Below are 25341 nucleotides of genomic sequence, written 5' to 3' on the forward strand. Positions count from 1 at the left end.
CTTCTCCTAATGTCCTCCATGCTATTCCTTATGTTCCACAAATAAGTGAAACCATATGATAATTGACTTATTTCACTTAGCATAATCTCCTCCAGTTCCATCCATGTTGATGAAAAAGTTGTGTATTCATCCTTTCTGATGACTGAGTAATATTCCATTGTATATATGGACCACATCTTCTTCATCCATTCGTCTGTTGAAGGGCATCTCAGCTCTTTCCACAGTTTGGCTATTGCGGACATTGCTGCTATGAACATTGGGGTGCATATGGCCCTTCTTTTCAGTACATCTGTGTCTTTGGGGTAAATACCCAGTAGTGCAATTGCTGGGTCATAGGGTAGCTCTATTTTTAAATTTCTGAGGAACCTCCACACTGTTTTCCAAAGTGGCTGTACCAACTCGCATTCCCACCAACAGTGTAAGAGGGTTCCCCTTTCTCCACAACCTCTCCAACATTTGTTGCTTCTTTCCCTGTCCATTTTTGCCATTCTAACTGGTGTAAGGTGGTATCTCAATGTGGTTTTGACTTGAATTTCCCTGATGGCTAATGATGATGAACATTTTTTCATGTGTCTGTTAGCCATTGTATGTCTTCTTTGGAGAAGTGTCTTTTCATATCTTCTGCCCACTTTTTGACTTGATTATTTGTTTTTTGGGTGTTGAGTTTGAGAAGTTCTTTATAGATTTTGGATACCAGCCCTTTATCTGTAGTGTCATTTGCAAATATCTTCTCCCATTCTGTGGGTTGCCTCTTTGTTTTGTTGACTGTTTCTAGAAGAGAACATAGGCAGTAACCTCTTTGACATCGGCCACAGCAACTTCTTTCAAGATACATCTCCAAAAGCTAGTGAAACAAAAGCAAAAATGAACTTTTGGGACTTCATCAAGATAAAAAGCTTCTGGGGAACTTCTTAGGGCAGGGAAAGAAGTCAAGCTTTGCAATCAGACAGGGTTTTGAACCACGGCTCTGTGACTAGTGTAGGCTTGAGCAAGTCACCAAACCTTTCTAATGCTCAGTTTTCTCATCTTCAAAACACAGATAACCACCCATCCCAACGTTCTGTTGTAAAGATAAGGTGAGATCGTGTGTATAAAGCACTTAGTGCACTTAGTGCTTTATACACACGATCTCACCTTATAGATGCCCAGTAACTGCCAGATGTAGTCATTATAGTAATTATTACAGGTGTGAGCCACATGACTTTGTGAGATAGGGAAACTGAAGGACTACATGAAAACCTGCTTTTTGCTCCTTTCCCTGCTTCTGTTCTTGCTAGAACCTGCAATCCCACTTTACACATGCCTCCGAATGCAAATAGTGCATGTCCTACTTGTAAGGGACAAGGAGTTAATGCCTTTTTTAAAACAGATAACATCTAAGGAAGGACTGGGTGAGAATGAGCAGAGGCAGCTATCAATTCGTATCCCAGGCCACCCGAGCTGGGCTAGACAGCTCCACGATCACGCGCCTGGGCTCCAAGGAGTAACACCTGGGCCCCCGTCTTTGTTCTAAGGGGTTCCAATGCCCGAGAGGACAGGTATACCAGACCACAAACCTCAATAAAACCCCTGAGACCCCAACAAAGCCCAGACTCCCTCCTTTCCTTTCTGAGTCTCCCAGACACTCTGTCTGTATCTGCACTCTCTGTCTATACCTACAATAAACTCCGCTCTCACTTCCTGCTAGCTGGCATTTCATTTCCATCCTGTGCACAGCCAGGGATCCTCTTGACCAGTCCTGCGGGGCCCCCTCTGGGTCTTAGGATCTGGCCTGCCCCCATCATTTACACTTAGTTAAGTCTTCAGAAATGGACTGATAGACCATTTGTCTGGCAGGGAATAGTTTCTTAGATTAAAAACAGCTATAAAAAATTTCCCTTGAGGGTGATGTGGATTTCAAGGAACCACAGACTCCTTTGTAGATTGGTAGCTGGTGGGTGGGGGAAAGAGTTCAGTATGGCAGAAGAAGGCTGAAACCATGCTCTGTAGCTAAAGCGGGCCACATCAGGCTATGGGCAAACCCAAACCTATATACTCTTAAAAGTCTCAGAGAAGGCAAGCAACCAACCAGAGGAAAATAAAGAACTGCGCCCCGGAATGAGGAAATTAATATGCATTTGTCCTTTGTGCTGAACCCAGTGTCCTCATCTTCTGTGGGTGAGCAATTCTCTGCATGCAAAGACTAATAGTTTAGGGCACAGAACTTGGAGTATTGGATTATTGTCATAGAGATTCGGGGTGGGGAACAGGCATGGTGGGGCCAGGTAAGGCTCTCATGCTTACTGAGTCCTGACTGCGTGTAAGGCAATTTATACACATTTTTTTTTTAAAGATTTTATTTATTTATTTGACAGAGAGAGACACAGCGAGAGGGGAACACAAGCAGGGGGAGTGGGAGAGGGAGAAGCAGGCTTCACGCCGAGCAGGGAGCCCGATGCGGGGCTCGATCCCAGGATCCTGGGATCGTGACCTGAGCCGAAGGCAGACGCTTAACGACTGAGCCACCCAGGCGCCCCTATACACATTTTTTTTTTTTTATCCTTTGAATCTTCATCACCTTGTGAGGTAGATGTTACTGCTTCATTTGGAGATGAAACACTCAGGATTAGGGAAGCTAATGACTTGATTAAAGTCACACAGTTACTAAGTGATGAAGCTGAAACTCAAACTCAAAGGCTGACTTATACCAAGCCAGCAGCCTTTCCCTCTACACCATACTGACTTGTCAACTGTCATGAAGATTTCTGTAGTGGAAAAGCAAGGGCTCTCGCTTTAGAAAAGTTGGATTCAATTCTGGAGACTTTCTACGTGGACCAGAGTCCATCATTTGATATCTCTGGACCTCGGTCTTCATATTGGCAAAATGGGGATCATGACACCTGTAGCAGTCACTGAGTGGCTGGGCAGATCAAATGGGTCTGACAGCGCTGCTGCTGGAGCTGTGAAAGAGCTATGTGAATATTAGTGCTTATTATTAGGGGCCAGACTTCCAGGAGGTTTCTGAAGGAGACTATGCCCAGGAAGGGACCAGATGCATGGTAGGCCCTCTGCTTGAGCCTGGGGAATGAGATGGAGCGAGTGCCTTGGCTGGCCCAGAACAGGAGGGCTGTGCACAGTATTTGGTGCTTTATAGCAGATCAGTAAACATTAACTGAAATTAATCCAAGCACAGCACGGGAAGTGGTTTGGGTGAAAACGGATTCTTCCATTAAATATTTGTTACTCATTCTGTGCAAGGCCCTGAGCTGAGATCTGGGGAGATAAAGGCGAATAAAACAGGTCCTTTATAACACGAGATAGAGGGGTGCCTGGCTGGCTCAGTCAGTAGAGTGTGAGACTCTTGGTCTTGGGGTTGTGGGTTTGAGTCCCACATTGGGTATAGAGATTATTTAAAAATAAAATCTTAAAAATTTTTTTAAAAAATAACATGAGATAGAAAGTGCTAAATACCACTAGGGAAAACTTCTCTGGGGCTGCTGGGGAAATAGAAATGAAAGAGGGGACTCTTGCTCAAAGAGCTCCCATCTGGGAGAGGCTTATGCTAAATCCCAGGCCAAGCAATCGGGTTCATCAGAGTAGGGAAGAGCTGTGGGTGGTCAGAGGAGGAGGGAAGACTCTTGTCTGGGGGCAAGAGGCTGAGCGATAGGGAAGGTGGGAAGAGGCGGGTGGGACATTAAGGTCCTTGGTTCTTTGTTCTAATTCAGTGGGTGGTCAACATCAATTTGAACAGTGGACAATGGTGGGTTTAAGGGGTGGAGAGGAGGGGACAGGGAGGAATGAGGTTGGGAGGGACTGGTGATGTGCTGGGAAGAATGGGATACGGAGGTGGAGGGAACACGGGTAGGAGTTGTCCGGAGAGGAATTCTTTGCTGAAAGAATGGGTCAGAGGCTGGGTTTTTCTTCTCATAGACCACTTCATGATATGGGGAGATACAATGTATAAAATCTTGCACTTATTAGATTCATACCCTTAGTCATTTAAATTTTCTGAACCTCAAGTACTTTATAAAATGAGGCTAAGTATTTGTACTTCATAGGATTGTTGTAAAGAATGAATTAAACTGGGCTGCCTGGGTGGCTCAGTCGGTTAAGCATCTGCCTTCGACTCAGGTCATCCCACATCGGGCTCCTTGCTCAGCTCTCCTCTGCCTGCTGCTCCCTCTGCTTGTGTTCTCTCTCTGACAAATAAATTTTAAAAATTAAAAAAAAAGGAATGAATTAGACCAATTCCATATCATCTGTGCCCCAGGAGACATATCCAGGAATCTTCCTAGCAACACTATGTGTAATAGAAAACACTGGAAGCATTGTAAGTGTCCCTTAATTCAACAAATACATAAATTATAATGTATTCATAAAACAGATTACTATATAGCCAAGAAAATGAATGAATTAGATTCTACACATCAGGCGTGCCTGGCTGGCTCATTTGGTGGAGGATATGACTCTTGATCTTGGGGTATAAGTTCCAGCCCCATGTTGGGTGTAGAGATACTTAAAATTAAATCTTTAAGGGGCATCTGGGTGGCTCAGTCAGTTAAACCTCTGCCTTCGGCTCAGGTCATGATCCCAGGGTCCTGGGATTGAGCCCCGCATTGGGCTCCCTGCTCAGTGGGGAGCTTGCTTCTCCCTCTCCCTCTGCCACTCCTCCTGCTTGTGCTCTCTCTCTCTCTCTGTCAAATAAATAAATAAAATCTTTAGAAATAAATAAAATAAAATCTTAAAAAAAAGAATTCTATACATCAACAAGAATGAATCTCAGGAATATAACATTGAATGAAAAAATAAGTTACAGAAAAATATATATACTCTAATTCCTTTTATTTAAAGTTCAAAAACACACAAACTAAGAAAATACTCTTTGAGGATACAAATATGTAACTATAAAGAAAAGTGAGGGAGAAAGGCAGAAAATGTAGGAGTGTGATTATCTCTGGAGTGAGATGGAAGTTGACGGGATGTGGGAGGGGCACTAGAGTTTCCAAGGTAACAGTAATATTCATTTTTAAAAATTTGTTTATTTTACAGAGAGAGAAAGAGAGAGAGTGTGTTCACATGCAGGGGAGGGGCAGAGGGAGAGAGAATCTCAAGCAAACTCCCCACTGAGTGTGGAGCCCGATGCAGGGCTCGATCTCATGACCCTGAGATCATGAGCCAAAATCAAGAGTTGGACACTCAACTGACTGGCCCCAATAATATTCATTTTTAAAAACTGGTTTTGGGTGCAGGAGTTTTGTTGTATCATTGTTTTTTACACCTTATGCATATTTGTATAAGTATTCTTTTTTACATACTTAATACAAACAATTAAAAAAAACCCTGTCCCATCTAATACCAACTGCTATAAATTACACAATAGTGTAATAATAGGGCGCCTGGGTGGTTCAGTCAGCTAAGGGTTTGACTCTTGATTTCCACTCAGGTCATGATCTCAGGGTCCTGAGATCAAGCCCTGTGTGGGCTCTGTGCTGAGCATGGAGCCTGCTTAAGATTCTCGTTCTTGCTCTCCCTCTCCCTCTGCAACAGCCCCCACCTGTGCCCCCCTGCTCGCACGCATGTGCGCTTTCTCTCTTAAAAAAAAAATAAGTAGGGCGCCTGGGTGGCTCAGTTGGTTAAGCGACTGCCTTCGGCTCAGGTCATGATCCTGGAGTCCCGGGATCGAGTCCCGCATCGAGATCCCTGCTCGGCAGGGAGTCTGCTTCTCCCTCTGACCCTCCCCGCTCTCATGTACTCGCTCTCTCTCATTCTCTCTCTCTCAAATAAATAAATAAAATCTTAAAAAAAAATAAGTAAATAAAATAAAAGGAAACAAACAAATTTAGGAATTAGCTTTGAATGATTCGGCTTATTATGAATTAGCTTCTGGCTTATTAGCCTTTTGGCAAAGTGATGGTTTGAGGAATTATTCACTTGGACAGCTGGCTTTCTGTGATGTGCTTGTTGGAAAATGGGCCTGGAATCTGGTGTTGAGTAAGATCGGGGCTGTTAGAAGGAAGCAAGGTGGCCAAGGCTGGAGGAGCCTAGAGGAGGAGGGGAGGTTTGTGGGAGGCCTGGCTGAGTCCTGAAGAATGAGTAAGCGCTAACCAGTTCTGTCAACTCTCCTCCTTAATAGCCCCCAGAAATGCCCACTTCTCCCCACCCACACAGCCAGCCCCCAGGTCCAGACTCCTGGCATCTGGCCCCTGGTCCCCTACTGTGGAGGCCTCCTGATGGGTGTCCTGGCATCCACTCTGACCCCCCTCGATGCACCACACCAGAGCCAGAGGAAATTTCGCATATATAACTCTGATTTATTTTCCCTGCTTGACACCATTCAATGGCTTTCCATGGCTCATAGGATAATAATCACAATTAACCTCATTGCTTATTGGGACAATGAGAGGAGGTAACGCACGGGAAGCATCTAGAAGAGTGCCTGGCCCACAGTGAGTGCCACACCCATGTTAGTTTAGCTCTTACTATAGCGACGAGGCTGTGCTCCTCCCCGTACCTCCACCTTGCACAACGTGTCCCGTTTCACCTGGGATCTTTCCCCTGATCTCCAGGTACCCTCCACCTGTCTTCCTGCCATTCTTAGAATGCACCATGTTCCTTCTTCCTTCAGGAACTAGCTCTTTGGGACTTAGCCATGTGGTGACTTACTTGTTCCGAGAAGTGTCTTGAAACATGCTGCCCGCTTCCACAGACAAGGTGCTCCTCCAGGGCGGGGACAGGCTAATTTGTCTCCCCGTCCTCAGTGCCAAGCACAAAGTGAGCATCAGCAAGCTTTGCTAAAGAAAAGAATGGACACGACGAACCGTGAGAGACGATGGACTCTGAAAAACAAACAGGGTTCTAGAGGGGAGGGGGATGGGAGGATGGGTTAGCCTGGTGGTGGGTATTGAGGAGGGCACATTCTGCATGGAGCACTGGGTGTTATGCACAAACAATGAATCATGGAACACTTCATCTAAAACTAATGACGTAATGTATGAGGATTGACATAAGAATAAAAAATAAATAAGAAAAAAAAAAAAAAAGAAAAGAAAAGAATGGACACACCGAGGCTCTGAACAGTGGAAGCCAGAGCCTGAGCTTACTTATTTCCTGCCACCCTCGTGGTGGCAAAGCTGATTTCGCACTATGTGGGCTGCTGTGTGACCTGGTCACTGGCCCAGCATTCTGGGGGCTGCAGGGGGAGTTTCCTGAGGACTTGGCCCCTGGGAACCACTCAGCCAAAGCCTGAGCAGGAGTCCCAGGACAGCCAAAGCGAAAGCATCTTTTCGTTAGTGATTGGCAAGATTGCAAAATAAGAGGCAAGAGACCGTGTCAGCCTTGGTTAGATCTTGGAAGTTGTCCTGCTCCGTTCCGCGCTTGCCTTCCTCAGTCTTCAGAAAGGGACTGACAGACCATTTGGGCCCACGATGCAGGTCGTTCATGGGTCTGCCCCATGTGTGAGCCCCGAGTGAGCACTCAGTGAAGAGGGGGACTAAGAGACGAGAGCCAGGAGCTGCTTGGAGCTCAGCGCTCCAGGGTAGGAAACAGGGCAGGTAGGAGCACCATTCACATCCACACGGGGTGCCGGCTGCACCCACAGGGATCCGACCAATCTGGTGCACAGAGAATGCCCAATGTTTCTAGGGCAAATGTATGGCAGTGGGGGGGGGGGGGGGCTCACGTGTCAGCCATCTCCTCCTGCACAGACGACGCTTTCAGCAGAACTGGGTTTGGAGGCATGGGCAGCTGTTTATCATGTGACGGGGACAGGGAGGGCAGGCGTGGCGTCATTTGAAGAAGAGGGAACAGCATATGCTAAGACACAGAGGCCTAAAGCAGCACAGGGCTACTGTGGTATTATAAGCAGGTCTGGAGGAGTATAAGGGAGTGTGGAGGGCAGAAGGGGGCGTGGGGGAGCAAAAGACCAGGCTGAAGAGGAAGGCAGCTTTATGCCATGGCAGTGGGGAGCCAATAAAAGGTTTCCAGGAGGGGAAAGGCATGATGAGATTTTCGTTTTAGCAAGGTCATGCCGGTAGTCTGTGTGGGGCTTAGAAGGAAAGAAGGGAGACAGCTAGGAGGCTGTCATATCAGTCCCAGTGAGAGACGACTCGGTCTGACTTAGGGCTGAGCGCAGGAGACTGATTTAAGACACCTTTGCTCACTAGAACAGACAAGACTAGGTGACTCATCTGTCAAGTATGTATGCTCCTTAATGTTTAAGAAAACTGTTCAATACAGCAGGAGGGTCAAGCCCTTGCCAGAGTGAGGAGGTCAGTAGGTGGTCTTCAGCATAACCACCATGAGAGATGATGATGCTCTGGACAACTTTTCTAGAAAAAAGTGAATCCCCGGGGACAGATATGTGAAATATTGCCAAGGCAGCCTACGTAAGTAAGAGTCCACAAGTATTTATTGTCTGTTCGCTGTTTTTGTCTGTTTGCTGTTTATTGTCTACAGGGCCGGGCTGTGTGCTAGGCCCCGAGGGTGTGGGCAGCTTCAGGCCCATTTAACAAGGATCCCAAGGCTGGGGGGGGTGGGGGGGAAGAAAGGAAACAGTTGTTGCCTTTTGAGTAGGTACCAGGTCCTGTGCCAGAAACTTGATATACATAATCTCACTTAATCTCAAAGCTATCTTCCAATGGGGGAAGTAAGATGATCTTCCTTTTTTCAGATTTGGAAACAGATTCTGAAGGGTGAAGTGACTTGCCCAAGTTCATGCCAACTAATTAGGGGAACCCTCCAAAGACACGGCTTTGACTCCAATACCAGGAGTTGCCATGGAAGCCATCTAGACCTTTCTTGCATTCATTTTCCCCACTACATATGTAGATATCAGTAATAATATCAGTGACTGGGGCGCCTGGGTGGCTCAGTTGGTTAAGCAACTGCCTTCGGCTCAGGTCATGATCCTGGAGTCCCGGGATCGAGTCCCGCATCGGGCTCCCTGCTCGGCAGGGAGTCTGCTTCTCCCTCTGACCTTCCTCCTTCTCATGCTCTCTGTCTCTCATTCTCTCTGTCTCAAATAAATAAATAAAATCTTAAAAAAAAAAATAATATCAGTGACTAGCAGTCAGGAGGTACCAAGAATTGTTCCAGGCACTTCATATATCCTGACTAATTTAATACTCGCAACCACCCTGTGAGTTAGATGCTATTAATATCTGCATTATATAAACAAGGAAACTGAGACACAAAGGGGCTAATAACTATCCAAGGAGATCTCGTGGTGGAAAAATTATAGGGTTTGCCAAAGATACAGATGTAGTGAAAAGAAGGGCCACATGCACCCCAATGTTCATAGCAGCAATGTCCACAATAGCCAAACTATGGAAAGAGCCCAGATGTCCATTGACAGATGAATGGATAAAGAAGATGTGGCGTATATATACAATGGAATACTATTCAGCCATCAAAAAAATGAAATCTTGTCATTTGCAAGATTTGTAAGTGGAAAAGACAGGTTTTCAACCTGGGCAGTCTGGTTCAACACCCATGCTCTTAACCAATGTGTTGTACCTGAGGGATAACCAGACAACTCTGCAGGGCATAAAGCAAATCACCTAGTGTGCTTGCTTGCACGATTTTATATCTATGCATGTTTATTCCTTCAGCAGTTATTGAGGGTTTTTTTTTTTTTTTTTTAACATTCCAGAGCCTATGTTCAGCACACCAAGGCTCCCGGGATATCCAACAAGAGCCTGCCCTCACGTCTGGTGGGGACATAGAAATGAACAGTTACATCGAGGTACAGGGAAACCATCAGAGAGTTTGAGCAGAGGTCTGACATGATCTAAACTAAGTTTTAACGTGCTCATTCTGCCTGCGGTGTAGACAATAAACCTTAGGAGGGTAAGGGTGGGAGTCAGAAGACCAGTGAAGGTTGGTGCAGTTGATCAGGACAGAGATGTGACTGGCCTGGGCAGTTGCATTACAGTTAGGGTGTCACTGGATTGGCCAAGAGCTCTGTTTCAACACCCTGGGGAGTAGGGAGACTATGGCCTTCTACTAACCCTTGGTTCCACCACCTGCTGACTTTGTTGGGTCTCCGGACAGGTCTTTTCAGCTGGACCAATGTGAGATGCTTGGGTCAGAGTGTCTCTAAGGTCGAATATCATGAGCCTGTTTACCTTCTGCTGGTGATTTTGCCTAGCCGTGTAAACTCTGTACCATGGCCTCATGGCGCCATCTCCCACCTTTCGTTTCTGCCACTTTCCCAATTGTTGATCTCCTCCAGCCACACTGGCTTCCTTTTTCTTCCTCAGATAGTCAAGCTTGTCCCTACCTCAGTGCCTTTTCACTTGCTGTTCCCTCAGCTTAGGAAGCACTTTCCCTTGATAATCACATGGCTGGTCCTTCTCAACCTGATCTCAGCTCAAATGTCATCTGCTCAGAGAGGCCATTTTCTAACCACCTTGACTTAGGTAGACCTGCAATCTGCCATATCGTTTCTCCTAGTTTACATTTCTCCTAGAATTTACAATAAACTGAAATCATCTTATTTAGCATCTTTATTGGGTCTTCCCAATACAATGTCAGTTCCATGAGAGCAGAGACCTCATCTGTCTTTGTTCATGACGCTTACCCAATGCTTTGAACAGTGTGTGGTCCATACATAGACATGCGATAAATATCTGTTGAACAAATGAGTGAATGAATGGATGGAGGGATGAGTGAGCCATCTTTCAGCTTTTTCTAACATATAAGCTAGAACAGGACATTATCCATTTTCAGAGTCAGAATCCCTTTTTCATTTATTTATTTTTTATTTTTATTTTTTTAAAGATTTTATTTATTTATTTGTGTGTGAGAGAGAGCAAAAGTAGGGGGGAGCGGCAAGCAGAGGGAGAAGCAGGCTCCCCACTGACCAAAGAGTCTGATGCGGGACTCGATCCCAGGACCCCAGGATCATGACCTAAGCCGAAGGCAGATGTTCAACCGACTGAGCCACCCAGGTGTCCCTCCCTTTTTCATTTAAAGATTAAAAGCCCAGATCTAAGGGAGGGGATGAATATACATTCTCAGGAATTATTATTTTTTTAAGTCATGGACTCACAGACTGTTCAGGTTGGGTGGGAACCGTCTTAATCTTTAGTCAGGCAGACCTGGGTTCCAATTCCAGCTCTGTTCCTCGCTGGCTCCACAAGCACATATAAGTCACTTAAACTTAACGTCTTTTTTTTTTTGGGAGAGAGAGAGAGCATGAGCCGGGGGTGGGGGGGTGCAGAGGGAGAGAGAGAGAATCTTAAGCAGATTCCTTGCTGAGCATGGAGCATGGAGCCTGTTGCGGGGCTCCATCTCATGACCCTGGTATCATGACCTGAGTCAAAATTAAGAGTCCGACACTTAACCGACTGAGCCACCCAGGTGCCCCTACGTCACTTAACCTCTTGAGCCTCCATTTCTGCAGCTATAAAATGGGGATAATAATGCCTACCTTGGAGGAGGCATTAAATTAGATATTAGATACAAAGTGCCTGGGACATCGTTGGTCCCATCAGTAAAGGTTACTTCCTCTTCTCTCTGAGGAGGCACCACATAGGTCCTGCAACACATGTCAAACAAATGGTGGGACCTACTCCAAGGCCTCCTGCAGATGAGGAAACTGGAGCCCAAAGAGGCAAAGTGGCCCTCCGGGTCCCAGAGCATGTGAATGTCAGAGTGTGGCTTGGAGCATGGCTTAATTCACAGCCCCGGACTTTTTATCCTCCCTATGCTCTCCTGCTTCGGTTTTCTCCACTGTTCTGCGCAGCGTTCTGGTCCCATCCTGGGTTTTGTATGCATCCGCACAGCGCCTCAAGCCTCGGGGGGATTTCTAGGCTGGGAGGAGGCCTGTGCCAAAGCTAGTAAACAAAGCTAAATACTTCACGAACTTTGTAAAAAGTGTTTACACACAGGCTTACTCCTGGCTTAGAGGGGTAAACGATCTCTGAAGTAAGTTCTCACTGGCTGGAAATACAGGCAGAACCACACTATTCTATTCACCAACCCCAAACTGTGTTCCCGGCTCATCCTGTTCAGCACGCAGTGCTTATGGATGCCACCCAAGGGCCTGGCCTTGTGCTGGGCCCTCGGCCCCCAAGGACCAGCGAGACTGGGGTGGAGGCAGTGACCACACAACGCACTCTGAGCTGAGACAGAGAAATGCAGGAAGCTGAGGGAGCCCAGAGGAGGGCCCCTAGCCCAACCTGGTAGAAGGCTGCAGAGAGGGCTTCCTGGAGGGAGATAACATCCGAATTTTACTTACATCTGAAATTTACTTTTTTTGTTTTTTTTTCTATATGAGGAGTATTCTCTTGTTCTGGTAACATGGCTTTCATCAAACCTGGAAAACATGTGGTTGAGGGGACAGGAACTACCCCAAAATCACTTTAATTTTTGCTTTCTTGGAGGTTTGGGTAATCCTGATTGGCCCATGGGATCCTAATGTGGGCATTTGTATCCTAATGTGGTCATGCCATATGTATGACCCTGAAAAGAAAATAAAACAAAGAAAATCCTTTTGCAAAGATCTTGTGGTGGAAAAATTATAGGGTTTACCAAAGATACAGATGTAGTGAAAAGAAGGGCCACATGCACCCCAATGTTCATAGCAGCAATGTCCACAATAGCCAAACTATGGAAAGAGCCCAGATGTCCATTGACAGATGGATGGATAAAGAAGATGTGGCGTATATATACAATGGAATACTATTCAGCCATCAAAAAAATGAAATCTTGCCATTTGCAACAACTGGATGGAAGGGGAGGGTATCATGCTAAGCAAAATAAGTCAGTCAGAGAAAGACAATTATCAGATGATCTCACTCGTGAGTGGAATTTAAGAAACAAAGCAGAGGATCATAGGGGAAAGAGATGAAAAAATAAAACAAGATGAAACCAGAGAGGGAGACAAACCATAAGAGACTCTTTTTTTTTTTTTTTTTTAAGATTTTATTTATTTATTTGACAGAGACAGAGATAGCGAGAGCAGGAACACAAGCCCCGGGGAGTGGGAGAGGGAGAGCAGGCTTCCCGCTGAGGAGGGAACCCGATGTGGGACTTGATCCCAGGACCCTGGGATCATGACCTGAGCCGAAGGCAGACACTTAACGACTGAGCCACCCAGGCGCCCCCATAAGAGACTCTTAATCATAGGAAACAAACTGAGGGTTGTTGGAAGGGAGGAGGGTAGAGAGATGGGGTAACTGGGTGATGGGCATTAAGGAGGGCATGGGATGTAATGAGCCCCGGGTGTTACATAAGACTGATGAATCACTGACCTCTACCTCTGAAACTAATCATACACTATATGTTAATTAATTGAATTTAAATAAAACAAGTAAATTTTTAAAAAGGAAAAACAAATCAAGGAAGGGCTCAAAGGATGATAATGCCCCACTAGCCAAGTAAAGGCTAATTTGAGCATCAAAATAAATAATGGGTATGATGGATTAAAACCCCTTGAATAAAATACAGTTCTCTGGGGGAAAAATGATCGGGTTTAGCCACAACCGAAGAGTAAGTTTGGGGCAGATCACTTAAAACCTGTGGGTCTTGGGCGCCTGGGTGGCTCAGTCGGTTGGGCGACTGCCTTCGGCTCAGGTCATGATCCTGGAGTCCCTGGATCGAGTCCCGCATCGGGCTCCCTGCTCGGCAGGGAGCCTGCTTCTCCCTCTGACCCTCCCCCCTCTCATGTGCTCTCTCTCATTCTCTCTGTCTCAAATAAATAAATAAAATCTTAAAAAAAACAAAAAAAAACAACAAAAACCTGTGGGTCTTTGTAAGCAGAGCTCTAACGAACCAGCACCAGTCCTCATCAATGGCGGCTCCGTGGCTGCCCGCGCTCCTGCCCCCGGCCCCTGGTCACTGCGTGCCAGCAGCCTTCAGCCCGAGGGCCGTCCTCCCCGATGGGGGGTGTTTACGGCATTCGCCTCTCACAGAGCTGGAGTCACCAAAGTGAAAAACCTCAACTGAGGTTTAGACTTCTTCAAAACGTAAAACGAGTTTTCATCGACCCAAGAGGAAGTATCTCCACAGCTTCTTCATCCGCACAATCCGCTTCCCCAGAGAGCCTCACAGAGTGGAGAGGACACTGGTTCCTGAAGCCGTTACGTCAGCAACAACGGGCTCCAGAGAAAAGCACTTTCTCAGCTTTCTGTAAGATCTTCATAAAATGCTGCAGCTTCCTCTTTAGTCGTGAGAAAGCTTGTTCCTAATTGCTTCAAGACACGCACATGCTAGGATATGTCACGTAAGAATCAATATGGCCGGGGGGGGGATGGGCTAACTGGGGGATGGGCGTTAAGGAGGGCATGCGATGTGACGAGCGCGGGTGTTAGACACAACCGGTGAATCACTGAACACTACATCCGAAACTGAGGATGTACTGTATGTTGGCTGGTTGAATTTAAATTAAAAAAAAGAATCAATATGGCGAGGGGAGGGGGTGGGGGATGGGCTAACTGGGGGATGGGCGTTAAGGAGGGCATGCGATGTGACGAGCGCGGGTGTTAGACACAACCGGTGAATCACTGAACACTACATCCGAAACTGAGGATGTACTGTATGTTGGCTGGTTGAATTTAAATTAAAAAAAAGAATCAATATGGCGAGGGGAGGGGGTGGGGGATGGGCTAACTGGGGGATGGGCGTTAAGGAGGGCATGCGATGTGACGAGCGCGGGTGTTAGACACAACCGGTGAATCACTGAACACTACATCCGAAACTGAGGATGTACTGTATGTTGACTAGTTGAATTTAAATTAAAAAAAAAAGAATCAATATGGCTCCCATGTAATCCGGACACTGCACCCCCCTTTACCGACCACATACAAACGATTCCCGAGAGAAACAGACATTTCAACAGAACAGACTGCTTTGAATCTTCCTTGGGGAGCAAAATTTAAAGTGGCTTCTTCTTCAGGAACTGTTCCCAGAACTGCTGGTCTCTTCTTTCTTCCTGCTAATGGTCAGAGCCTGCTCACCCTTTGCAGTGCGGGTGACCTGGTACAAGAGACTCTTTTCTTCAGCCGTCACAACTGTTTTGTGGATGAAGACATGCAGGTGACAGACACCATCCCCACTGCTCCCTCGCAGGGAGAGGAGGAGGGAATTAATCACTGCTGAGGGCTCGCAGGCCGCAAGGTTTGGGCCAGACACCTGCCATATGCCACTTAATTTCATCCTTATAATAGCCCACTGAGAGCAAGGAAGGTTTATTTCCGAAACAGTTTGATATTGTCTTGACTTTTCAGGGGTGGGACCAGGAGTTCAGAGATATTTAAGGTCACCTAGCTGAGAGGTGACAGGGTAGAGAGGGAACTCACCCTCTGTGAAGATAACACCTGTGATGTTTCCTTACCACTCCTCAGGGAGTCAAGCTGGCAACGGGCAGAATAATGGATGAGCTTATCCCTCTGCAGAGCAGCCCTGCAAAGCCTGGATGCCTCCCAGGCCCAGAGCAGGAAGCTCACATCTGAGCAGGACCATGTGAATAATGATTCCCATTTAGTGAACATTTATTATAAGCCAGGCACTATGCCAAATGCCCTGCAATATTGTCGGTCTAAACTTCTTCCAAATTCTGCGAAATAAGGATTTTAAAACCCAATTTGCAAGTAAGGAACCTGGGACCAAGAGAAGTTCAGCAACTTGCCCAAGGGACTTGTTAGACAAAGGCTGGGGATCTGAATTCACATCCCACAGACTCCTTGTGTATCTAGAAGCTGTTGGAATCAGTGAAGCCTGATAGGGTTGAGGCAACTTCCTGTTTGTCTCAGAGAGTTCAAGGAGGCACCACGGGCCAAGGGAAGGACAATCTCCATGGGACTTACTAAGAGACTAAAACCCCCACTGAAGATACACAGAAAGCCGGATAAAGAAGGGGGAAGTGAGGGTTTCACTGGAGACTGGATAGTATTGTCCATCTCTGTCCCTGCCTGTGCCCCACCCTGACCCCAAGATGGGAAGGCCAAAGGAAGCTTCTTCCTTACTTAAGCCAACTGAGGGGGGCTTCCTGGAAACCATCCAGAGAATGTAGCCTGTGTGCCTGGACATTTAATGAGAGTACAGATGGGTACCTGACTGGCACCTGAAAATGTCCATTGGCTAGAGGCTTGTTTAGGGCGCCCACTGGTGGCCAAATCAGGAGATGGTGGTGCTTTAGGAACAGCCCAGCAAGGATGCCTGGGGTTTTCCCAATGGGCCAGATGTGCCCCCATGGAGAGGAGTTGGATTAAGACGACCTCCTAGAAGGGCACGTGGCACCTCAGAGGGGACGAACTGGAGCTGAGCTGAGGAAAAAAGTATAGCTTCAGCCAGAGAAGGCAAAGCCAAATCAAGGGACTTCCCCAGAGATGGGGAAAGGTTGCGAGGGACCCACAGACCTTCCCATAAGACAAATGCCAAGGATTTTGCACGGCTATCTTGAAGAAGGACCCAATGCCATGTTACGTCTGCAACAGTCAAGTTAATCCTTGTCTGCCCTTATCCTCCTGTCCACTTGCACCTAATAGGGTGTTGGAGTGGGGTGGGGGTTGGGAGCCAACAGCAGCTGGAGAATGGGGGTGGAGGTGCCCAGCCCACCAAGGGGACCCACTTAGAGATGACTAGCTAGATGCCAAATCCCTTTATTTTATTTTGTTTATTTTATTTTATTTTTTAAAGAGTTTTATCTATTTACTTGAGAGAGAGTGAGAGAAGAGAGAGAGAGATGCAGACCCCCCAACTGAGCAGGGGGCCTGATGTGGGGCTCGATCCCAGGACCCCAAGATCATGACCTGAGCTGAAGGCAGACGCTTAACTGAGTGAGCCAGCCAGACACCGCGCCACATCCCTTTAGACGCTGGTCTCAGTCACACCCTTCTGAGGCCAAGGGGACAACCATTCAAAATAGTTAATTTTCTTATAATGATGAAATACTCCACATCTGGAATGAGTCATATATTTTTTTGTATTAGAAGGGTTCAGCCTAACCTCCCTTTAAGTGTTGTCATTCCTGGGGCGACTGGATGGCTCAGTCGGTTGAGTGTTCTACTCTTGGTTTCGGCTTGGATCATGATCTCAGGGTCGTGGGATGAGCCCAACATTGGGCTCCATGCCCAGTGGGGAGTCTGCTTGGGGTTCTCTCTCTCCCTCTCCATACCCTCCCACCTACCCACCCTGACCCCGCTTGCATGCACACTCTCTCTCTCTCAAATCAATCAATCAGTCAATCAATCTTTAAAAAAATTTAAATATTGTCATCATTCCTTTGCTCTGGAATAGGAGTGGGAGGTGCCTGTTGCCTTAAATAAGCAACTGGTTACACTGTGGCTGCTCGGGTCCATCCCTCACCCGCTGTGAGCACAGACGTTCCCAAAGGAAAAGGCCTACTCTGCACGGGAATGGCACAAGCCATGGAGGGGAGGAGGGGGAGGCACAGTGGGATCCAGCACTGAGAAGACACTTTGTGCTTTGAGCAGACACTTTCTCATGTTCCTGGGGAGGTGGTTAAGGAGCTCTGGACGGAAAATGCCTGTCCCCTCAGACACGGCTCACAGGGTCACTGTGTTTCTCCAATGTCCCCAGGGGGACTGTGCCAAGCTAAGCAAGCCCAGGGGAGCCCGCCCAGCAAGCATCGCTTACTTGGGGATCAATGGGAGGCATATTGCTCTTATAAAAAGATAGATATTACTTTTTCCCTTTTAATATATGTATTCATTTATTAAGAGATATTTACTGGCATCCACTGTGAGCCTGACACTGTGCACATTCTGGGTATAACTTGCAGGTTTAATAAGAGCCTTTTGGGAAAACAAGAAGTGTCACCTCACTAAATGTACTTGTCAATTCCCAGATGTTGCCCTCCATTTCAAAAATCAATACAAGGAGGGCAATGCATGTCTTGGAGGTGAGGAGCTATGGCAGCTCTCTTGGATGGAAGTGTTCTGGCGGCATCCTGGCTCTTAGCAGGCCTCTCTCCAGAGCTGGACTCTGTACCTGCTTCCCGCCCGCTGCCCCCCATTGGCCAGGGTCCAGCTCCAAAGCTGCCTGGAACCCTGGGAATCCAGCACTCAGGACCCTGCCAAGGCCCTACCAGGCCATCTGGGTGAGCCCTGGGTGACAGAACAGGGTGGGGTCCCTGTCTCCAGACGGCTCCTGTAGCCACACTAAAAGAAGTCAGTGAGCATTCTTCCACTGACACAACAGACTAGGCTAGCAGCTCACTCATAGGATTTGCTGGGACTAAGGGATTCAACGTGGATGGCAATGAAACACAGTGAATTCCTTTGAATTTTTTTCTTTTTGTTGCAAAAGTCATATATGCTCTTTGTTGAAAAGTTGAAAAATGTAGAGAAGGCAAAAGAAAAATAGCTATTAACTTCACTACCCAAAGATAAGCTTATTTATTTATTTATTTACTTACTTATTTATTTATTTATTTTAAGGAAGCTCTATGCCCAACATGGGGCTTGGACTCATCACCTCGAGGTCAGGAGTGGCATGCTCTATCGACTGAGCCAGCCAGGAACCCCAGCACTTTTATCTTTTTTTTTTTTTAAGATTTATTTATTTATTTTAGAGAGAGAAAGAGACCGCGCGTGTGCAAGCAGGGGGAGGGGCAGAGGAGAGAGAGAGACTCCCCACTGAGCATGGAGCCCAACATGGGGCTTGATCTTACGACCCTCAAGACCTGAGCTGAAATCAAGAGTTGGACACTCAACCGAATGAGCCACCCAGGCATCCCCGCCCAGGACTTTTGTCTTTCAATATGTTCTGTGAAAAACTGATCCACCTTCCCCCTGCCTGCCTGTTGCCCTCCCAACACACATACATACAACACATGCACACACATCACACATACAATACACACATGCACACACACGATACACACATGCACACATCACACATGATTCACACATGCACACGCATCACACATACAATACATACATGCACACACATAACACATGCGATTCACACATGCACACACGTCACAATACGATTCACACATGCACACACATCACACATAATGACACACACATCGCACATACGACTCACACATGCACACACACCACAATACGATACACACATGCACACATGTCACACGATTCACACATGCACACACATCACACATACGACTCACACATGCACACACGTCACACACACGATACACACACGTCACACACACGATACACACATGCGCACACATGATACACACATGCACACACGTCACAATACGATTCACACATGCACACACCACACATACGATACACACATGCACACACATCACACATATGACTCAAACATGCACACACATCACACACACGATACACACATACACACACCACACATGAGACTCACACATGCACACACGTCACACATACGATTCACACAGGCACACACGTCACATGCAATACACACAATCACACACGTCACAATACGATTCACACATGCACACACGTCACACATACGATACACACATGCACACATACGATTCACACATGCACACATGCGACTCACACATGCACACACATCACACATATGATACACCCATGCACACACATCACACATACGATACACACATGCACACACGTCACACATACGATACACACATGCGCACATCACACGATTCACACATGCGCACACGTCACAGAAAGGACCCACACATGCACACACGTCACACATACGATTCACACATGCACGCACATCACACATACGATACACACATGCACACATACGATTCACACATGCACACACACCATACATGGGATTCACACATGCACACACATCACACATACGACTCACACATGCACACATACCACACATGGGATTCACACATGCACACACATCACACATACGACTCACACATGCACACACATCACACATATGACTCACACATGCACACATATCACACACATATATTACACACACACACTGCCTATGCTTATACACCATATATGCATATATGCATCATATACACTCCCCTCATACACACACACACACCCTCCCACATCATGAGGAGAACTAAAGAATTTTGTAAAATCCTTTGACCAGAACTGTCAATAAGTCTTTCCTTTATTTGAAAGAGAGAACCAAGGGGTGGAATTTTCCAAAACTTGACAGGCCTACAAATCACCTGGGAACTCTATTAGGAGCACAGATTTCTGGCTTCACCCCACCCCCCCAAGGGTTCTGACTCAGCAGAGGTGCAGGTTTGGTGTAAGGCTAAGACAGGTTAGTAAGCACTCAGGTGACTCTGACAGAGGACTTGGGAAACCTCACCTAGAGAGACACTGTGTTCAAGGGTGATGGGGCACATTTTGGTTCTTCTGAAGAGCAGGAAATAAACTCACCTCATCCCTCTCAGCAGGACAGGGGCTGGGGCTGGGGGCTTGCAGACTCAGCGACTTAAATAAAGACGATCTCCTCTCGGCATTGCCTTTTAGGATGGTCCCAACCATCTGTGCGGAAAGGTACATCCCCTGCCCAGCTAGGCGTGTAATGGCGGGGGGGAGGGGGACTGAAGGGACAGAACAGTGAGGGAAAGGAGCCCCATCCCTCCAGGGCTTCTGTGGAGAAGAGTGTGGCCGGTGGGCAGCAGGACCGAACAGCCAGGGGTACTTCTCCATTGACGCCCCAAGAGACCCAGGAAGACTGAAGCTCCTCTGGGGGCACCTGGGTGGCTCAGTAGGTGAAGTGTCTGACTCGGTGTCTGCTCAGGTCTTGATCTCAGGGTTGGGAGTTCAAGCTCCACACTGAGCACACTGAGTGTGGAGTCTACTTTAAAAAAAGAAGACTGGGGCGCCTGGGTGGCTCAGTCGTTAAGTGTCTGCCTTCGGCTCAGGTCATGATCCCAGGGTCCTGGGATCAAGCCCCACATCGGGCTTCCTGCTCGGCGGGAAGCCTGCTTCTCCCTCTCCCACTGCTTGTGTTCCTGCTCTCGCTATCTCTCTCTGTCAAATAAATAAATAAAATCTTTAAAAAAAAAAAGAAGAAGAAGAAGAAGACTGAAGTTCCTCTGACCCCTGCCTGATAGGAAGAGTTTCACTTTTTTTTTTCAAGGTTTTATTTGAGAGAGAAAGAGACAGAGGTAGTGAAAGAGAGCATGAGCAGGGAGGAGAGGGAGAAGGAGACTGCCACAGAGCAGGGAGCCTGGTGCTGGACTAGATCCCAGGACCCCAGGATCATGACCTGAGCCAAAGGCAGATACTTAACCGACTGAGCTACCCAGGCGCCCCAGAGTCTCACTTTTGAAAACAGAACGACACCATGGGTGCCAAGCTACCTGGCCTTTGTGCAAATTAGTAAAAGACAGCCCTCCTCATGACACTTTACTTCAGTCTGTCACAAACTGTCACGATACTTTGAGAAAGCAAGCACTTGACTACCATCTACTGGAAAACTTTCCTGAGAAGGCGCTCTGAGACATACTGCAGGCTGCATGCGGCCGCCTTCCTTACACGCAGGCGCCTGTGAAACTTACAGATGAGAAACTGAGCAGAGAGAAGATGAGTGACTTGACTAGGGTAACACAGAGGTGGATTCAAACCCAGCCGGTCTGACTCCAGAGCCCAGGCTCTGCACCAAGAGGCCACTGTTTTTGTTGGAAATGTTTGTTACCCCCACATCTCCCTGACACACCCTCGACTATTATCTTCAAAACATCAAGTTATAAATTCCAAACCTCCCCTCTTCCTATGATGCCTTCTTTGATCTCACCAAGTGCAATTGGCTTCTTCATTTCACGCTCCTCTCTCCTGGACTTTATCTGGCCCTCTATGGAAGCCTTATTTTTCTGAATGAATTGGATATGTTTACAGGGTCTCTGCACCCTGTGAGTGTGAGCAAATTCTTCAAGGGCTGCTGGGGAGACTGCAGAACACCAGCTCTGTGCCCCCAGAACCTGGCACTGGGCCCAGCACAGAGAAGCAGCTTGGTAATGATGGATGAAAGGAATGGAAATGAATTCACACATGAGACGATTGGACCCACTGCCTCCCCTCCCCCGCCCGCCCCCCGGGACCCTTCCAGCTCTGACTTTCATGAGTCCATGACTCAGAGTTTGATTCTAAGCCTCTGGCAACTTTAAGGGGCAGAAACCACAGTGGTGCAGAACAGAGGGAGACAAGACGAAGAATAATTGCCAGGAAATGGTAACCTTGTCTGCTCAGAAGATGTCAGGGTGATTGGATGGGAATTGGTCTAGAAATCGTGGAGCTCCTTGGAAGGCTTATGTGAACCTATGAAATACCACTGAATGCCCGAGGGCACCGCAGACAGAGTGGTTGCAGAAACTGTCAAGGTCATTGCCAACTTTGAAATCCCTCAGATGCTCCTACATTAATAAGTTTTCAGGGAAGGCAGAAAAAAAAAAAAGCAGTAAGCTCTCATTCTGGAGTCAGAGAACATTAATAACGCTCTCATTAGGAAAAGGTCAGGGGCTTTCTGCCAATTTCAGGCAAGTGTCCAAGGACATCCTGTGTGTGCAGAACTTCTGGAGGGAAGTGTGAGAAACTAATGAGCTCAGGGCAGTAAGAGTACAGCTAGTGAGGCCCCTGGTTCCATCCTTTTCCCTTCACTTAGCAGAATGTAACCAAGCTGCCACCGTGGACTGGGCTCAGCCACGAGGGAAGAACAGGATTCAGTTGGATCTCAAGGGGCCAGTGGCGTGTCTCACTAGGACTTACTCAGATCTTACTGGGACTGAGCACTACTAATCTGGGGCAGCTGATAGACTAGCATTTGGTGTTGAGTTAATTTTTTATAATTCTGTTCAATTCACTTGTCATTTGAAGAAAGAATTCCCAAAGTATCCAAAAGATTCACAAAGTTGATCTTGCAGCTTCATTAATTCATCCAATACATTTTTATTGAACAATGTATTGATTTTAGTTATCATGTGCACCTGGACCAGCTCAACAGCACCTAACCTTGTTCTATTCCTCTTCCAGACTCTTGGCCTTGGCAGGTCGGCCTCACCCCACTTGGAGTGAGCTCCCAGGGCCTTTCTAGCACAGGGCCAGAGGTCCTGATGCAATTTATTGGTGGCCTCTGTCCTCCCTGGACTGGGACCCAAGAATCAAAAGGGATTGTGCCACTTAGAACCCAGACAAGCAAACACTCAGCTGCTGCCTGGGGCCAAGGGGCTGCTTCCCCACATGACAGAACTAGGTTGGGGGGGACACACACACATGAGGGACAGAAATATCTTCAGACTCTTTGTTATTGTTTAAGGAACTGTCAGTCCAGACTCCATATCTTCCTCAGAATAGAGCACATAGATAAGTAACACTTGTGGTTCCTTCTGAAAAAATGGGAAAAATACACAAAGGAGATAGCAAAAATCCCCAGTGATTCATCATCAAGAGATAACCACTGGGCACCTGGGTGGGGCTCAGTCGGCTAAGTGTCTGACTCTTGATTTCGGCTCAGGTCATGATCTCTGGGTTGTGGGATTGAGCCCCTCATTGGGCTCTGTGCTCAGCATAGTCAGCTTGGGATTCTCTCCCTCTGCCCCCGTCTCTTTCTCTCTAGACAAATTTAAAAAAGAAAAGAAAAAAAGAGAACTACTTTTAATGTTTTGATGTTTACCATTTCAGTTTTTAGAAAAATTCATATACAGAGACATACATCTCTTTTTACAAAACTAGGTTGTTATGCAATACTCTTCTATGAACCACTTTCAAAACATAATTTACTGTGGCTCTTTCCCCTTTCTCCTATTTTATAATACTTCCTAGTACAGATGTAACAGTTTATTTAACTTACCTCTCTGTCAGTCATTCACGATTTTTTTTCCTATTATGCAGAAGGTGAAATTTTAAAGGAGATGATGGACATTTCCTGCTAGCTCATTATGTAGCCCTCTCCCCTGGCTTTCTCTTCTGCCTTTCCACCACGAACACGTCAGCCAAACCAGCATCCGGAGTCGGCCCTGGCCCCTCACTGCTGGTCACCCCCACGTCTAATCCGTCAGCAAGTCCTCTGTCCTCCATGGACTGGGACCCAAGAATCAAAAGGAATTGTGCCACTTAGAACCCAGACAAGCAAGAGGTGGCTTCCTCTGTGGTCCCTCAGCCCTAGCTCAGACGTTCTCTGGGGACCTAGCCTCCTGGAGTTGCCCCCCCCCAAAACCTCCTAGTCTCCATTCTGACTCATCTTGGAACGGGGATGATGTTAAGTTTACCCACCTACCGTCCCTGAGGGCAGAGAGAGAAGCCAAAGTCTCCTAGTCTTGGCAGAGGAGGACAACTGTGACTAAGGGGATTGCTGTACCTGTGTTTTAAGGGGACAGGGGAGAAATGGGTAACTGGGGGGTCCATGTGAAAGGACCTCTTGTACCACTTGGGTGCGAGCTGGGAGTCTGGCGGCCAGGGTGCTGGCTGGGCTGTTCTGATCCTGGAGGCTCAGCCCCTGGCCACCCACCCACGGCCCTTCCAGGTCCTTCCCCACCCACAGCTCTCTCACAGGTCTTCTGGCAGGAGGTATGGGGCCCAGGCCCTCACCGGGGAACTTCAGAACAGGATGCTGAGAGCTGAATTCTGGGAAGATGAGGGCCCCCAGGCCAGGAAAGACACCGGCAAAGGCATATGGATCCATGGAGGGTTTTGTAATCGTGTAACTTTGGCTCGAGATCCTTCTTTAGTCCTGAAATGAGACACTGAGCTTTCCTTCTAATCGGGGTCAGCTCAGAATTGCCAACCTTAGAAAGACCTGAAAGGCCTTTTATTCCAGCTTCTCTGTTCTCTGCTTCAGGTTGTCTCTCCGGAGCCTGGCAAACAGAGGCGGCTCCTTCCCGGGGAGTTTTTGCAGGGATCTTTAGAAAACGCTTCTCCCCAGGAGAAGCGTTTTCTTTCCACATCCATGCCTCTGCTCTATGCCCTTCTCCGCCTTGTCCACCAGCGCAAAGCTCTTATTTGTCCTCCTTCAAAGTCCAGCCAGAGGCCACCTCCTCCTCCTTGTATCTCGCAGACTGAGCGGATTCCGTTTCTCTGGATTCTCTCGCAGTGCCCCGAGCTTCTCGTTATCATTTGCAGATGTTGGTTTACTTGCCTGTATTCTGAGCCCCTTCTCCACCCACCTCCTGCCCCCCCTCCTGCCATCATGGGCTCCTGAGGGTGGTACCCTGGCCGATGCATCTCTCTCTCACCAGTGCCTGGCCCAGGGCTTGGCTAAGAGAGGAGGCTTGAATGAATGAGAAGGGAAGAAAGGAGGGTCTCAGGTCACTTTCAACAGCCCTAGCTCCTGCACTGCTCGGTTATCCCAGGTCCCTGATCTGTCTAAGCCCTCCGCTAGCCTGGCTCCTACCAGCTCCTCACAGCAGGGTCTGTGAGGATTTGGTTTAGAGTGGGGACCTGCGCCTTGGTGGGCAAATGAGGAAGCTGAGATCCCAAGAGAAGTGACTTG

The 25341-nt window shown here is 47.4% G+C and overlaps 1 long non-coding RNA gene across 1 annotated transcript; it reads right to left on the reverse strand.

Annotated features, from left to right (window-relative positions):
- LOC135362368 (uncharacterized) lies at nucleotides 1-25290 on the reverse strand. Its single transcript, XR_010406969.1, has 3 exons — nucleotides 23704-25290; nucleotides 6643-6770; nucleotides 1-844 (listed from the first exon to the last, which is right to left on the reverse strand). It is a non-coding gene; the product is annotated as an uncharacterized LOC135362368 (long non-coding RNA).
- Nucleotides 25291-25341: the final 51 nt, after the last annotated feature.

This window comes from Mirounga angustirostris, unplaced genomic scaffold (assembly GCF_029215605.1).
Source record: "Mirounga angustirostris isolate CCGP_5_RB_7025 unplaced genomic scaffold, mMirAng1.0.hap1 SCAF_13, whole genome shotgun sequence".
Taxonomy (NCBI): domain Eukaryota; kingdom Metazoa; phylum Chordata; class Mammalia; order Carnivora; family Phocidae; genus Mirounga; species Mirounga angustirostris.